We start from the raw sequence: 15,861 nt of genomic DNA, 5'->3' as shown, positions 1-15,861 counted from the left end.
GAACGCGTGGAACTCGCCCAGCATCCATCGAGGACCGGCTACGGAGTGGCTAGAATATCGGGGAGCGCGCGAGAGAGCCCCGTGTGTCGGTGAGCCGGAGGAACACACGGGACTCGCGACTGCGAGCGGTGCGGCGCGGCGCGGGAATGAATCGGTGGAGGTAGGGAGTCGGTGTGCGAATAGGACGACTATGCGAACGTACCGTTGGGTGGGGAGGGTTTCGGGCGAACGGGTGGGGGGTCGAGGGGAATGGGGTCTGCGGGTTGCGGACTGTTGCCGACGGTGCTCCCCTGCCCCCACCACCGCTGGGCCATCGGACGGCTGGGAAGGGGCTGACGCGACGACAGCGGCGGAGAGCAAGCGTAGAGCGAGCGTAGAGGCTGCGCTGGCTCCGAGTTTTCGGTGCCGTCGCCAGTGGTAGAGCCAGTTTCTCGTGTAGCATCGGCGAGCCGGCGGCGTCGAGGCGCCCCTTCAGTATGAAGCCGACGACCGTGCCAGCTGCAGCTGCTGCACCTGTCGCCCCGTCTATCGCGACAACTAGGCTCGCCGTACGCTCGGTTGATCTGGCCGGACGCTCCTGCTCGTGGATCCTTCGCCAGCGTCGTGTGCGACACTGATACCCTACGGATACCGTGTTCACAGCTCCGATTTCGTTCGCCGTGAACAACCGAGCTTGGAACCTTCAGAGACGCACACAACACCGCACCGCACCCCGGCTACTTTCTGGATAAAGAAAGATCGCCAAGTGGAGTACATACGTACAAGCGGCCGGATCGATCCAGGAACCGATTCCTCGGAGAAGAGACGCGCGAGGATCGGGAGAGAGGATCGTCGATCTCGTGAAACCCGTTCTCTATCTCCCTCTCACCCCCTACGGGTATTCCTCTTCGTCACTCTTTCGGCCGGTTCTTCCTGGACGTGATCGGTGATCGGCTTGTGTTCCTCCAGTGTTTCTTATTTCCTTACCCACGCCGGGTAAGGTGGCTGTTGCTGCCGCCACCGCCGCCGCTGCTGCTGCTGCTGTTGCTGCCTCTTCTACTTCGTCGTCGTAGTTGTCCTCCGCCTTCCCCTCTCCCTTCTTCTCTCCACCTCCTCCTCTCTTCCTCTTCCTCCTTATCTTCTTCTTCCTCTACGTCTTCTTCTTCTTCTTCTTCTTCTTCTTCTTCTTCCTCTTCTTCCTCTTTTTCTTCTTCTTCTTCTTCTTCCTGGCCGTCGTCCGCGTCGCGAGGAGGCCGTCTCGTTGCCCGAAGAAACTGTGATACGCGGTGAAGAAAGAGGAGACGCGTGCGGGACTCCGTATAAAAGTGAAAACTCGTTCCTCCGGTGACGTGGTGGTTCGGGTGCTCCTCCTACTCGGCTGAACCACGGACCCTCTCGCACACACCCTTTTACTGGATATTTCGGACTACCTGGGATTTGTGCTTGGGCTCTCGAACGAAAGGCCGCAGCCTGTACCTGCATCGGTGGCCCGGTGAGTTGTTCGCACGGTAAATTCCTCGGGGCTGACAGGGACGAGCCAGGGTCAAGAGCGGTCAGAACCGAGAGCGTCGCGACGCGCGTGCACGCGCTTGCTTGCTCTTACTCTCGTTCTCGTTTCTCGCAGCTCAGCCACCCTTGTCCGTTCCTCCCCCGGAACGGTTTCCTTCGCTCTCCCGCATTCCTCGTCGGGATCGCGATCGCGATCGATTCGCGCGATCCACCTGACCGACGACCCAGCAAATTACCATGCAGTCATTCTCCATCTTCCTATCATCGCGCGCGGACGCTCCGCGTGGGGTTGACGCGCGCGCGACAGCATGAACATGGGGTTGAAAAGTGAACAGGCCGACGATCCCGAGGATCACGCGTGACGCGGGAGCCGGCTGGACGTCAGGACGATGAAATTAACGGGCTACGATGACGCCCCTATATGCCGGGAAGTGGCAAAATGATTGTACAATCATCAGTCTTCCAGAAGCATTTGCAACTAAAGTTTTACTAGGCAAACCTTCGAAACTGCCCAACCTGTTCTTCTATACAGGATTTAATTATAGACTACAGCTACTCTCTCCTACACTATTCACTCTTCGGTGCCTCGAAGACGAGTCTTTTAACGTCGTTTTTAATTTATCCTCTAATTTCTCCGTTAAACTCTTTCGCACTATGGGAAACGTTCCCTTAATCAAAGAGGTCATCTCCGAGATTATCGTCAAATATATGATCAAAGAAACGTGTCGGGTCTATTTGTCCGAGCTGCACATCTACGAGAGGATTATTCGACTCCTCGCAATTAAACTGTGAATTTTTATGTGAAAAAAAACGTTTTCTTATAAATTACGCGAGACACGCGCTGAATAGCAAAATGCAAACTTGGCGGAGTAGAGAGCACGTTCTAGGAGAATGACTATAGACATTTCGGGCGGTGTATTGTCGCGTGTCCGAAACACTCTGGAACAGGGATGGCTGAACTATCCGCCGGAATATTTGCGGGCATAATTTCACCGGTGGTCCGTTGCGTGGCCACGAACCTGCCAACTGTAAAGTGAATTGAATCACGCCGGGCTTAGGGTTTAGAGCACCCCAATTGCTGCGTGACCGTGCCTCGGAAATACTCGATACGAATAAATGTGGCAATAAGCACGGGGCGCCTGATGTCTGCACCGCCTTTGCGGCATAAGCTCTGTTGATTACGTTCAAACAGCGCGTACCCCAAGGACAACTATCTTTTACAGTCGTTCAGGCATAGATTTTTATTCATGATAGTACATTACTTTGCGTCTCGAAGGTTATTTCAAAGTTTGAAGTATCGTTTTCAAGAAATTATTGCTATGCATCCATTCTGCTCCGATTTTGTACGAATCTCGGCACATATGCGGCGTAAACCTTCCGTATGTATCTAGAGTTTGTATCTAAATCGTATGTTTCTTAAACGAGTTTACGAACCTGTTCCTATTCGACTGTAAGATTCGTGCCATTTGAAATTCAACTTGGAAACGAACGTGTGCAAAATGAGTCTGTTGTTTCGCCCGTCCGTGGGAACGCTCGAACAAAATAAGGAAACCATTGCACAGGATCTCGTTCCTTGGTTCGTTAAGAATGCACGAAGAACGCAGGATCTGTACGAGCCACGGAGATCGATATCGGAAAGTTAATTGTTCCTTTATTTGTACAGGATGCACCATAGCTTGTGTATATGACTCCGAGAGTGAAATCTGCGGCGATCGCCGCGCTAATAGAATGCTCGTAAATAGTCATTTTATCGAATCCAGTTTCCAAGTTACAACCATTCGTCTATTTTCCTCGCAGCTCCATAGAATCGGCCAGATTTTCTATGGACAGATGTTTCTCGAACCTCCGATATTTCTCGAATATCTATTCGAGGTCCGATCGTTCCATTTCGAACTGCACTCGAAACTCGAAAGAAGCTGTGAAAGAACCGGCACAGCCCATTTTCGTTATCGTTGCGTTAGCAATGTTTCGTTTCAATTTAACGTCCGCAATTAACGTCCGCGCTTCCTGGTGCGGCCTGTAACTTCTGCACGGTAGCTTTCGTTTCGCATCTGCCTCACGGCGGAGTTTCTTAATTAACTTTCTCGATAATTTGGTGAAACGAAGGCGCGAAGTTAATCGGCGACGAGAGCCGCGTCGCAGCTTTTCGTCGCACGAAATTCGCGGGAACGGTTTCCGCTGGCGTCGTCGGCGGCTCCGCCGGGCAAAAACGAGCGGGGTCTCGCTGGATTGCCCGCAATAAATCATTCCAAGTGCATTACGGAGTAGGGAAAATTGCCGGCGTGATCTTTCATCTTCCCATTATCGTTCGAGTAGCACGGTCAGGATCACGCCGATCCTCGTTCCGCGAGCAACGCGATTCAATTGACTTCTCGTGAATTACGCGAGGCTCGCGATGACGACCTATGGTCCACGCGTAACGAGATCCTCGGTCATTCTGGAAAACTGTCTGCGACCGTGACGTAATGATGCTAACGACCCGAACTACTCATTTCGCTGACCAAACATTCGGCGCGAACCGATGAATAATTTATTCGCTTTTAGATAAGCAAGCGTGTTCGGTACCCGGCCTCGGGGCTACGTTCAAAGTGTTCTTTTGAAACTTTGTTAATAGAACACACCTTTTGAAAGGCCCTTGTAGTAGTAGACCTTGTCTTTCAAGACTATTTTAATAAATAACATTTTTAAGTCAAAATGACTGATTCCTAATGTTATCTTTCACAATTACTGAAATTGTAAAAATGTTTTCATCCGAAATTTTTGAATAAACTTCTTCGTTGAAGTACATATTACGATAAAGGCTGTGTAAACTATGAATGGGTACAGTCTTGTCACTATTGCAAAGCAATATATGTACATCAGTCGCATTTATTGCTCGGTAGTTCTAGTGTTCAAGCATGTAGAAATGGTTCGAAAGTGTAAAAACAATCTAAGAATCATTTAGCACGCTGTTCTCTCTCGCTGGAAAGCAAATTAAAACATAAATGTAACGAGTTTCGAAAAGCGCTCTTTTTGAAAGACTGTGAAACGATGTAGCCACTGAATGGATTTGAATAATTGAGGGGATTAGCTTGATCCCAAGAGCGTTGAACGTCGCATTATTCACTTGTATGAGACACGTAGCACCTGTCTAATAACTATAATCAATACAAAGGGTAGTACACAAATAAGTTGTGCAAACGTTGGCAAACTTGACGCTTGGACAAAACGATGACAGATTGTCCGTGGCATTGCTTTCTGTTCTGTGCAAACACCTTGGCTGGCTGAAGATTTCTAATGGAATTGTGTTTACAAAGCAATGCGAGATTCGTCTTCTGGATAAATTGACACTGAATCGCCAATCCTAATACACTGAGAAATTTCTCGTTCCCGTGTTCTCGGGATTCTCGGGGTTCTCGGGGTTCTCGGGGTTCTCGGGGTTCTCGGGGTTGGTTAATAACGGTGGCATGCGATGTGATCGAATGCTGGCAGAGTTATCGGTCAAAGAAAAGTGGAACGACGCGCAGCTGGATGGTTAACGCATCAACCATTTGCGAGCGGATCTTCGTTCGAATGGATCAGCCGTGAAAAGCAACGCGGGTGCAGAACGACATTTTCAATTAGTCAAGTTAAGAATCGATCCGAGGATCGCTCGTAAAGCTTGTACCGGTCCCGTCGACGCTTCGACGCTTCGACGTTCGATTGGTTTAATCGCTGACTTCGTGTGTGACGCACATAAGCGTTCTCTGTGCTGGATCGCACGCGAATTCTCCGTGTAACCACCGACGAAAGGATAAAAGGTCCCGGTCGAATTAAAAAGCGGAGAGGAATCGGCAGAACTCCGCGTTTCAACAGCTTGTAATCAAGTTAACGAAATACGTGTCGATCGCTGGTCGTCTGAAGCGAGTTGTCGGAATTCTCGCGTGCCTGTCAGCTTCGTTTATCGATGGACAACGAACCTTTATAAACGCTTTAATCAATTGACCCGAATACTTTTTCAATTTTGTTCCCAAAAGGAGCGAACAAAAGGAGCTGAAAATGTGGATTAAAAATTATATGTTTGAAAAATTGACTAGCTTGAACGACTAGCTAAACAAGGACTAACTTCGTTTGTCCAGGAGAATGTAAAAAAAGTGTATTAGATAAAAACCCACAGAGATGCATCTGGTGCACCGCGAATGGTGTAGCAGAAATGGTTTTGCCAATGGGCTGCCACGGCCATGGAGTTTAAATGTTAATTTAGCTAAATTTTGTCAACAGACTCTCCTTACATATCATATAATAAGGTATACGTAGTGACTTTTTAAGGAAACGTAAATATATATCATATATTTAAAAAACGATTGAATTTTCCTGATTTGTCAACCGTAGAACGGCATGCAACCCCTTGAAGAAAATCCAAGAAGAAATTGATTGTTTGGAAGTTCAAAGCGAGAATACCACCGTAAAAAGCTGCAGAAAATGAAGGAGAGCGTTTGGATGTGTACGAACGAAGGAGTATGGGTATCAAATAGTCTCCCAACTAGTTGCCGAGCTATTCGTCGGTTAGGATTCCAAGAAGACCGGGCCGGTCGAGCGAAGAAAGTGCACGCGCGATCGTTCAAATTTCTATTCTATCGACATGCTATGAAATAACGAAGCCGGCTCTCGACGGTGAACGCTACTCAAATAGAATCCGTTGTTGACCGGAGACGTATCTTACCGGTGCAAAGGGTGAATCGATCACGATCCGAAGCGCGAATCGTTTTGCGTATTCTCGCTGCGTTGAAAGAGCCGAGCCGGTCGGGTCAGCTTCTTCGGGAGAGGTGAACGGCCTCTTTTTCTGCACGAGCCACGAATCCCCGGGCTCCGGCAACCTCGACCTCGGTATGCACTGCGGAATTACCCTCCGACGGGTTAGTTGAAAGACTCGTAACCTGAAGGAAGTTCAGAGGTGAGACCGCGTTACGAGCGACGGTCTTCGGGACGGTCTTCGGCGTCGCTCAATATTCGGCGGTACGCAGAAAAATAACTAAAACCTTCGAAATGTTCACTTTAAGTGAAAGCAAATAGGGAAGACCAGGCTACGATTGCGTGAAAACTATTCGATTCAAAACAAATATTTCTATGCCAAAATTTTACCTATCCGAGATTATTTCTAATGTTTCAGTTATTCGCATAAAATGGAGCCGGAGAAAGTGTTACAATCGTCCCGTATCCCGGGGTACAATATTGTAAATTACAATATGTAATGTTAAAAGGATTAAAACTAATGTGAAAAATGTGGTTGAACTAAGACGATAAAAAATACACGTATCCGCGAGGATTACAGAGTATATTATCCATCGCTAATTGGCCAAACGTATTTCTACATTAATATTAAATAATGCGTCTCCCCTTTCTAACGTCGCATTATGCCGAGAGATTTTCCTAGCCCCTGACCGTGTTACAGTGAAACCATGTTAAAGCAATGCAGCGTTATGAAGGTGTCGCTTGTACAAGTTTTAGCAAACTGATTTGCAAAGCCTAGATTCGAGTAGAAATTACCATATTCAATTAAGAATATCTTAATGAAGTTCTTAATGAAGCTTCGTTACGTTTCCTGCTGCTGTGAATACGAAGCAAATCTTATGCGCTTGAAACATTCGGTCAAAAATTCAAGAATGTTTCCATAATCTATTTATGCGGAAGGACTCCAGCAATAAGCTGAAATAAATACAGAACCTTTGTTCGAGGATATTCTTGAATCTGAAATTTTGCTCGTACCATCATTCACCGTCGCAGACAATGCAACAAAGAGCAACATTCGACCCGCGATGGGTCTCTGTAGCTGAAGAATGCGTCATTTCGCGCGGAGCTGGTCTCCATTTGAAACCTATTTACATTGTCCCACGCTGGTGGGCGTCATAACAGTAATTAAACGCAATCTACCTTCGGGACGTGTCCTGGTAGCGAGAGAACGGAGGATGGGGGTTATTAAGATCGAGCGTCGCCAGTAATTAAGCCCGATCGCGTCCCTTCTTACAGGAAAGTGGCCTAATCTACTTTTCCTCTCTTTAATTAACTATTAGCTTGCCAAACGATAGTTTGAGACCAAGTTTTCTTTCGAGGAATTTGTTATACAGATATATATATATATATATATATATATATATATATATATATATATATATATATATATATGTATAGCCGACTTATGGAAAAATGTATGGACGCCCTAATTTAGGTTTTAATGTTTTCTAAGTTTCGAGAATATCTAACTAGATTTTCGTGGAGCTTAAAAGGGGGTTGAAATGTTTTTTCTGCAACGTTTCGCGAGTCGGGCCATCGTGCGGCTAATGGCGGACAGCCGAGGCTGCGTGGCCGACTCGTGTAAGGGCAGAAAATTGAAGGCAGGTGAAACTAATTGGCGTCGTCTCGGAACGAGTTCACGGCGAAACGATCAGTTAATGTCCCAGGGATGTTGGGATCGGTGTTGAAGGAGTTCGTGGCCATTCTGAAACGGCAGCGGCGGAACACCGAACACGCTCGCTACCCTGCAATCTTCAGCCTAATCGAGGACTCATCCGCGCCACGCGGAAGAGGAATGCAAATGATAGATCGCGTCGCGGGTGGCGTAACTTTTCCTCGCGTTTGCGCAACGCGTTCACGGTCAAAACGTGCCCGTGCAGCCAACGACCCATGGGAAGGCTGGCAAGTATCATATGTTTCCCCCTGCTTGGACGTTTTTATGGGTTTCTTCCATTGTGCAGAACGGTTCGTGACACGTGGGAATCGTTTCAGCGGCGCATCGAAGATGATGGAAAGAGTCTTCGACGCGTCAATGTTTCAGGTCAGGCGTTACGCCTGGACGATGATTTAATGCGATTTGAAAACGATACAGTGATTCCGTATTCGTATCGCTTGCCTTGTGAATTATTCAATCTTAACGTAAATACACTCCCAGTCACGCGTGCGCTATCTTTTTCACTACGTTCGTGTGTAGTCGACATGTTTTTTAATGGACAACTGGGTTCTTTACCGATCAGGTAAACGTTTACTTTGTTCATGAACCTTTAGAGGGCCGTGGCAAATAGCGTAGTATAAGCAATTCGATTTATTTCAAGAACTAATGTATGTATTCAAGTTTTCTTATTTTGTTGTCACGGCTAGACCGACTATTGAGGTTTTAGCGGTGTTCAAAGAAAAAAAGAAAAAGATGGAAATTTTGTAGTATTGCTTGAAGCCAATAAAATGGCTTTCCTGCTCTCGAAAAGTGAAACGCACTATAAAATGGCTTCTAACAAGATTTTCGTTTGCAAACGAATGAACTTTCTGCGAATTGTAAAGGTACAGTGGCGACGGAGATTAGCACGTTTAATGCCCAGACGTCCGACGTTGAACTTCCATTTCTACTAGTTCGAGAACAGGTTATTCGTTTCGTGGATACTGTAATTTAATACATGGTTTAACACCATGTGCATGCTATCGCGAATAGACCGAAACTGCTAGTAGTATGCGATCGTTAAGGTTTCTTTAAAATTCTGTAAAAGAATTTCTTTTATCCGATGGATGAAAGAGAAATAATATTTCAAGGTTTCAAAAAGATACGACAAGGGTACACGTTCGTTTTGTGATCTTGACACGAGCTTGATATCATAGTCGGCGACAAATGGCGAAGGGTGTCGAGTCAACGCGGCGCCAACGCCAGCCATATTTTTGCCGTAAAACTTGACAATTCCTGGCTCTCTATGCGGGCCGAATTGCCGAACCTTTTATTCAATATCTGATTGTAAAGTTCGTAAACTGGTCGCAGTAAAGGCGCTAGGTACCTCGTTGTCGAATATCGCTCTATCGAGCATTTACGCAACGATGTTGTTGTACACTTCAAATCGATTTTGGAAATAGTTTTCTGAAGAGACCTTAAGTGCTTTAGGCAACGGCCAAGTATTCGCCAACAAATTGAAGATCATGACTCCTGATCGTTGAACTGTTTGAAACGTCACGCAATCATTTCTATCGCGAACGTGTAAAATCCGTAGCCGAGTGATCGAAGTAGTTTACGAAATTCATTGTCAAAGCTCTCGGGCTGTCGCCACCATGGATAAGGTCGGGCGGGCGATCGGACGTTAACCTTCTTCCAGCGATAATTAACGTCAATTCGAAACGGTAGTTGACCGAACACCGTTTCCACGTGGATTCGCATGTTAAGAGGCTCCTCCCGGTCGGCCTGGCTCTCGTAGGAGATTCGACGGTCTCGGTCGTGGCGGTAGCCGATCGTTAGCAATAGACGAAACATCGTAAAGGATCAACCAACGAGCGTAGAAAAGGCTTGATGCCGCGAAGCATCGCGCGCCGGTACCAGGGAAAATTACGGTTCGCGTTCACCAGCGTCGTTTATGCCTTTTACGCGGCGAACACGGATCACCGTTTAGGCGGTGTTTACAACGATGCTTAAGGGCACCGGAGACGGTTGCTTGTAATTCAGCTTCTGGCTGCAAGATCGGCTGAAAGTAAGTTAATCCGGGGTTTACCGGTTGCGCCGCCGCCGTAGCCGCCGCCGCGCCGCTCCGCACCGCTCCGTTCTCGTTCGCGACGGGGATGGCATGGGCAGGGAGGAGACAAAAACCGCGTCAACTCGGGCGTGAACGCGAGATCTGTCTGCCACGGTGCTGAACGGGGAGCCTGAGGTTGGGTTTCCACACGCCGATCGACCTTCGCGATCGGACTTCTCCCTTTTTACGCGCCTGCATCTACGTCATGCAACTGTGATCCCCTCGATAGACACCAGGTTCTTTTCTCTCTCCCCCCCCCCCCCTCTCTCTCTCTCTCCGAGCTCGGTAACGGAAACATAGTTCTCTTCTCCTGGTCAGCTACGGCTGACCGCTCGAGGGGCTCGCGCGACTCGTATCGGCAATTACAGTTACACACCTTTTGTCGATCCTGTGATTAGGCTGCTGCAAATGAAACGGCCGTTTTTCACAATTTCAATTTTCCACTTTACGTTGACGTTATCCTGTCATTTCTAGGATAATTGATAATAGACAGCTGTCCGCAATAATTACATGTGCAAATGTCAAACTCTGTGCCATGAAATTTTCGATCATCACCAAAACAAGATGCTCCTGTCACACCAGATGCATTCCCCTCGACTGACAAGCGACACCGTATACGGCGTCGATACGAGTGACTGAAGCAGCCAGTAGCTGTTTAGCAGATACTGGTTTATCTGATTTTTAGAAACAGCATGATTTCGTGCGGCCACTTTCCTTTAAACGCTAATCAAAATTAACAAAAAGGTAGGGAACGTATTAATGGATCGTAATTGCAGACCATATACATAATATAATAAAACTGCTCGGAACCGAGCCCATTACATCGTAAAAGGAAGTTTAACGAAGGCGAAGCACAGTTTCGTTGCATCGCAATTATTCGCATCGGCATGCAACGAGACTTCGAGACGCGAGAAGATCGCGATCGTGGACCGAGCCGGCTAAATTGCTGAAAATTGGTTCGATCGTCGAGCGAAAGAAAGTCCCGGCGCGCCACGCCGCGCAGCGCAGCACCGACTAACAAGAAAGTTTCCCGCGAAGGTCGGATTTTAAGGGTCCGCGGGAGAAAGGCGAACGGAAATTAGCGGACGTTGGAAAAACAGTAAACACAAAGCAAAACCTCGTAATCGGCCGCAATTAATTCAATTACCCCAGTGAAAGGAAGTTCAATGTCTGCTAACAAGGTAGCCGAACATCGCGCTCGCGCGTTCGCCACCGTTTTATCCCCCACTTCTAGTCGTTCCCGTATTCATCGTTCGCAGAACGTGACGCTCTCGGCCGCGATAAATCTGCCAGGAAAAAGGCAGAGGTGACCGCTGAAAAACCGCGATTTCCACGTTCGACCTGGTTCTCGCGGGACGTTACACTTTCAAGCTCGTTCGTATCGTTTCACCAGAGAACGAACCGCCTCCTGTCGGTCGGCTCGACATGTCGGCGGCCGTCTAATTAAATATTCCACCGTGAGTCATGGATCATGACGCAACTCGATCGCTGCGGCGAAATTTTAAGTCAAGGTTGCACCGCCAAGGCTGCGATAGGTGAGATATCACTACTTTTTTTTTTCTTTTTCTTTTTCCGTAAACACGCGATTTCTGGAACGCTGCTACTCGCTGCTGCTGCGTCCAAGACTCTAGCCCCTTGCAAACGATCGTTAACGATGATTGGTTAATAACCTCGTGGCCACCAAATTTGGTAAATAAGTGGCAAAATGGTTGTACAATCATCAGTCTCGCAGAAGAGCGTTCGCGACTGAAGTTTTACTAGGAAAATCTTCGAAACTGCCTAGCCTGTTCTTCTACACAGGATTTAATTATATCCTACTGCTACTCTCTCCTCTCTCCTCTCCTCTCTCTCTCTCTCTCTCTCTCTCTCTCTCTCTCTCTCTCTCTCTCTCTCTCTCTCTCTCTCTCTCTCTCTCTCTCTCTCTCTCTCTCTCTCTCTCTCTCTCTCTCTCTCTCTCTCTCTCTCTCTCTCTCTCTCTCTCTCTCTCTCTCTCTCTCTCCTCTCTCTCTCTCTCTCTCTCTCTCTCTCTCTCTCTCTCTCTCTCTCTCTCTCTCTCTCTCACACTGCTCACTTTTTACTGCCTCAAAGATGAGGCTCTTAACGACACTTTTAACTTAACCTCTAATTTCTTCATTAAACTCCTTCACACTATGGCAAACATTATCCTAATCAAAGAGATCACCTCCGAGATTATCGTCAAATATAAGAGGATTATAAGTTGAAATCATAAAACTTTGTATTAATTGTACAAGACAGGAGCCAAATGGCTTTCTCTCTTTGATAACTGGAATTTACAAAATTTTGTTTCAAGTAGTACTTGTAATACTATTAATATTTCTTCTATCGATGATTCTCGATAAATCAGCTCTCAATTTCACTTCTTAAAAATAGCTTTGCCAGTCTTGCTTCACTTTTGTTACCGAATCAAGTTCTTGTACGTGAAATCCCATTCTGTTACTCGTGTTATAAGTTTCTTTGAACGCATTGTTATCGAATTTTTTTTCTTTTTCTATTTTTTTTTTTTTTTTTTTTTTGAAGTGAAAGAAAGAAACGAAACGAAACGAAACAAACGATGCTCCGCTATAACGCAATATTTAAATAACACTCGAAACAACTGTAACAGATTCAACGCTATAGCGAAGATCAGAGTACGCAACAGCATGGCGCGACCTTGACGTCACTGGCACGTCCTTTCCGTTTCCTGCTAGCGTTGATTCGTTATCTAGAATCGATGAATTCCATTTAAACGCAAATCTAATGAACACGATCGACGAATGGAGGATAATTAGGGAGCTGTGCGGATCAATTGTCCGTGAATGCAATCTGTGCTCCGTGCACGGGTTGCATAAAGGAGGATGTGGTCGGTAGAATTCGCGGAACGATTGCGTCCGAAACGATTTTCTCTTCGGTAGATTGACGGCGACGGTGATTAATAAAACGCGGCCGGCGTAAAAAGCCATCCCGAATGGTGGTTTTCCAGCCCCGGGGGCAGCCTGTCGGCGCAATTACTTCTAATCGGTTTAGAAAATCCGCGTGCCGAAACATCGCATCCCGGCGCGGCGTCCAATTAAGGAGCATCCTCGCCGATCGTAATCGATGCCGAGTTCTTTCGTTCTACATGAACCGGCTACGGTTTGGCCCTTGATTTCACCTCTCACTCGATAACAAGCGACGTCTCTCGGATGCCTATTATGAGCGCACAAACAGTCCGCTGAACGCTCTTGGGAAACGAGGTGTACACCGGGACCCCCTTACTCTCGTCATTTGTTAGAGCCACCTGGATATTCGCCAATTAATCACCCGGGCAAAGTGGAAAATTATAACGACGGTTACACGGTGTCTTTGCTGCTCCTTTTAAGAGCTGCACGCCGAGAGTTTATGCGAGCGCTGCGAAACAACAATTTCTACAGAATCTCAATCGTTCGAGGACGAATGTCGACACGACGGCGTCAGTATGCATGTCATTTCTGAAGATACCAACAGATCGTTTTCGTTGCGAACATGACAAACGATCGGTACATATTTTTCATTTCTTCCAGCATTTAATAATTTGACACGTTCGCTTTCGTATTTCATTCGTATAAACCACCGGAGTTATTAACAATTATTATCAATTAATAACGATGTTTACATCTTAGGCTATAATGTGGCTCATTGTCAGTTCGGAACGAATACGACAGTCATTTTTAAGCAAGTCAACAGCGCTAGTCGACTGGTCACCACAACGGCCGACAACGTGTTAATACACGATCGAGTTCTCGTAAAAGGTTAATTGCTAAAAAACCTGATCGCTCACAAAAATTAACCACCAAAACAGATCCAGCCGTCTCGAACCGAGAAAAATCGTCGGCGTCGCAGCTGACATATCCGGCGCAACAAATTATCCCGAGGACCAGCGGAAGTGCGCGTTTAGAGGGTAAATAGTGATAAGCGGTAAAAGGACACCGGCGACATCCTAGAAAGCTGCGGAGGAGCTTGTCCTCTCTTTCTCTTTCTCTCTCTCTCTCTCTCTCTCTCTCTCTCTCTCTCTCTCTCTCTCTCTCTCTCCTCCGACTAACAGATTCCTTCACGATTCATTTCCCGAGCAGAAGGTTAATGTATGCCTGCGTTTTAGCGTGTGTAATTACGGAGTCGTGGTGCAAAAACAGCCGACCGGTGGATCGTTAATAAGACGCGGTGCCGGAGCGGGGAATTGCGCGCGGTTTGGTGTGCTCGGTGCCGCGAGGCTGCGCGAACGGAGATAATTAGCGGGGCCCGAGCGATTAATAAAGAAACACCGGTCCGAGCCGTGCTTCCGTCCCAGAGGGGCCCGAGCATTGATTTTCCAATCGAAGAGGCTCGCGCCAACGCAATTATTTCTAATCGGTTTAGAAAATCCGCGCCGTGTGCCAGCTCGAGCCTCGCGGAACGGAGCAGCCTCTCGCGTTAAGATGGACCTTAGCTGCACCTGGTGAAAATTTCTTTGCCCAGTTTTCCATTTTCTAAAAATCGATGCTTTTGCATTCTCTTCCAGTAGAAGTGCTATAGAATACATGCGGAATTAACGTAGTTACAAGCTTTTGAGTTCATAGTTGAACCTTTGATACGTTGACGGCAACGTATTGTTTTTCCAGATTTTGAAATTCTGTGCTCATACAGACATTCATTGTACCAAAGTAGTTTAGGATTTGGGAAAAGCAAGAGGGATGCTTGTCTCTCGGAACCGCTTGTTTCTTTCGAGATGGTCAGCACTTGGCCTGTTATCGCAGGTTTTGGGCCCTGTGCTGTCTAGCGTTGTGCTGTCGCCGATCCTTCTGGGGTCTGGCGAGCTGCTTTCTGGCTCGTCCAGGTTTCTTCGACGCGTCTGCCTTGGCCATATCGGGCCAATAATGTCTCGCGGCGGTTATGTGTCGGAGGAAGCCGACGCGTACCGGAGCGTCGATCGTTCCTCTTCCTGCAGCCGGTCTTGTTTTTCCCGCGGAATCGAGCGTAGGAGAAATTACCGGGTCGCCACTTCGAAAAGCCGACCGACGATCGTTCTCCCATTAGCCTCGTTACGATCGAGAATGGGTCGAGGAACTCTCTCTCTCCTTCTTCTCTCCTCGCTCCTCCCGTCGCCGTGTCTCCTCTCCATCGTTCCTTCTGGCGACGAGACGCGCACAGTCCGACCTCCTGCGATATCACGATAACGATGCCGAGAATTCTGCGTTCGATGGTTCGTCCTTCTGTGGAAAGTGTTCGTCTCTAATTAGAGAGGTCGCGATCCAAGAGCAGATCCTCTTTCGGAGCAACCGGGTGCTATGTTCTAGGTGATATCCCGACCGATATCGCTGTCAGCCACACGAAACTCGGTTTTCGGACGAGGAGACTGCTCGAGTAAGGTTCTCTCGATTTTTAGGAGATCGATAACATACATAATTGGTAGATTCTGCTTGGATACTTGGTTCGGGTCAAGTGGAGACCCCAAGCGATAAAAGTTTTCGAGCCCTGAAACTCAAGTTAGAAATAGAACTCTCGTAAACTTGTTTACTTATTAAGAAAAAAGAAAGGGCGCAAAAAAGGTTGGTCCGCTTACCGTTAAACCCGCCACTGCTTGGTGCCCAACGAGATACGAGCAAGTTCCGCCGACAGAATTTCTTTTCAGTTCCGCGAGTGCAAGTTCAACTTTCGATAGGTTTAATTACCTCCGATGCAAAGTTTTCGGTACATTTGCCCGCATCAGGCTCCCCAAATATCCGATTGCTCCGAGAAATGGAGTTTCCGGATGGTTGGTCGCGTTTCATCGAGAATTCCGTGCCAGTTTCGCAGTTGTTCGCGGGAGTTGATCGGACGCGTCGCATTCAAATTCATTTTGTTCCAGAAACGATTCCAAAGTTCTGTGTATCTGCGGCGATTGTCGAGA

At 47.3% G+C, this 15,861-nt stretch overlaps 1 protein-coding gene across 2 annotated transcripts in view; it reads left to right on the top strand.

The window, feature by feature from the left end:
• Positions 1–321: 321 nt before the first annotated feature.
• Positions 322–15,861, top strand: part of Knockout (Stork-head domain-containing protein knockout) — a 138,188-nt gene continuing 122,648 nt past the window's right edge. Inside the window, exon 1 of one of the 2 annotated variants that reach the window (XM_076787372.1) lies at positions 322–1,471. The gene's annotated coding sequence lies outside the window, so the exon portion shown is untranslated. The remainder of the gene's footprint in view (positions 1,472–15,861) is intronic. The other variant, XM_076787373.1, reaches the window with a different exon arrangement.

The sequence above is a fragment of the Halictus rubicundus genome, chromosome 4 (assembly GCF_050948215.1).
Source record: "Halictus rubicundus isolate RS-2024b chromosome 4, iyHalRubi1_principal, whole genome shotgun sequence".
Lineage (NCBI taxonomy): Eukaryota > Metazoa > Arthropoda > Insecta > Hymenoptera > Halictidae > Halictus > Halictus rubicundus.
This window is presented reverse-complemented; position numbering and strand designations above follow the sequence as displayed.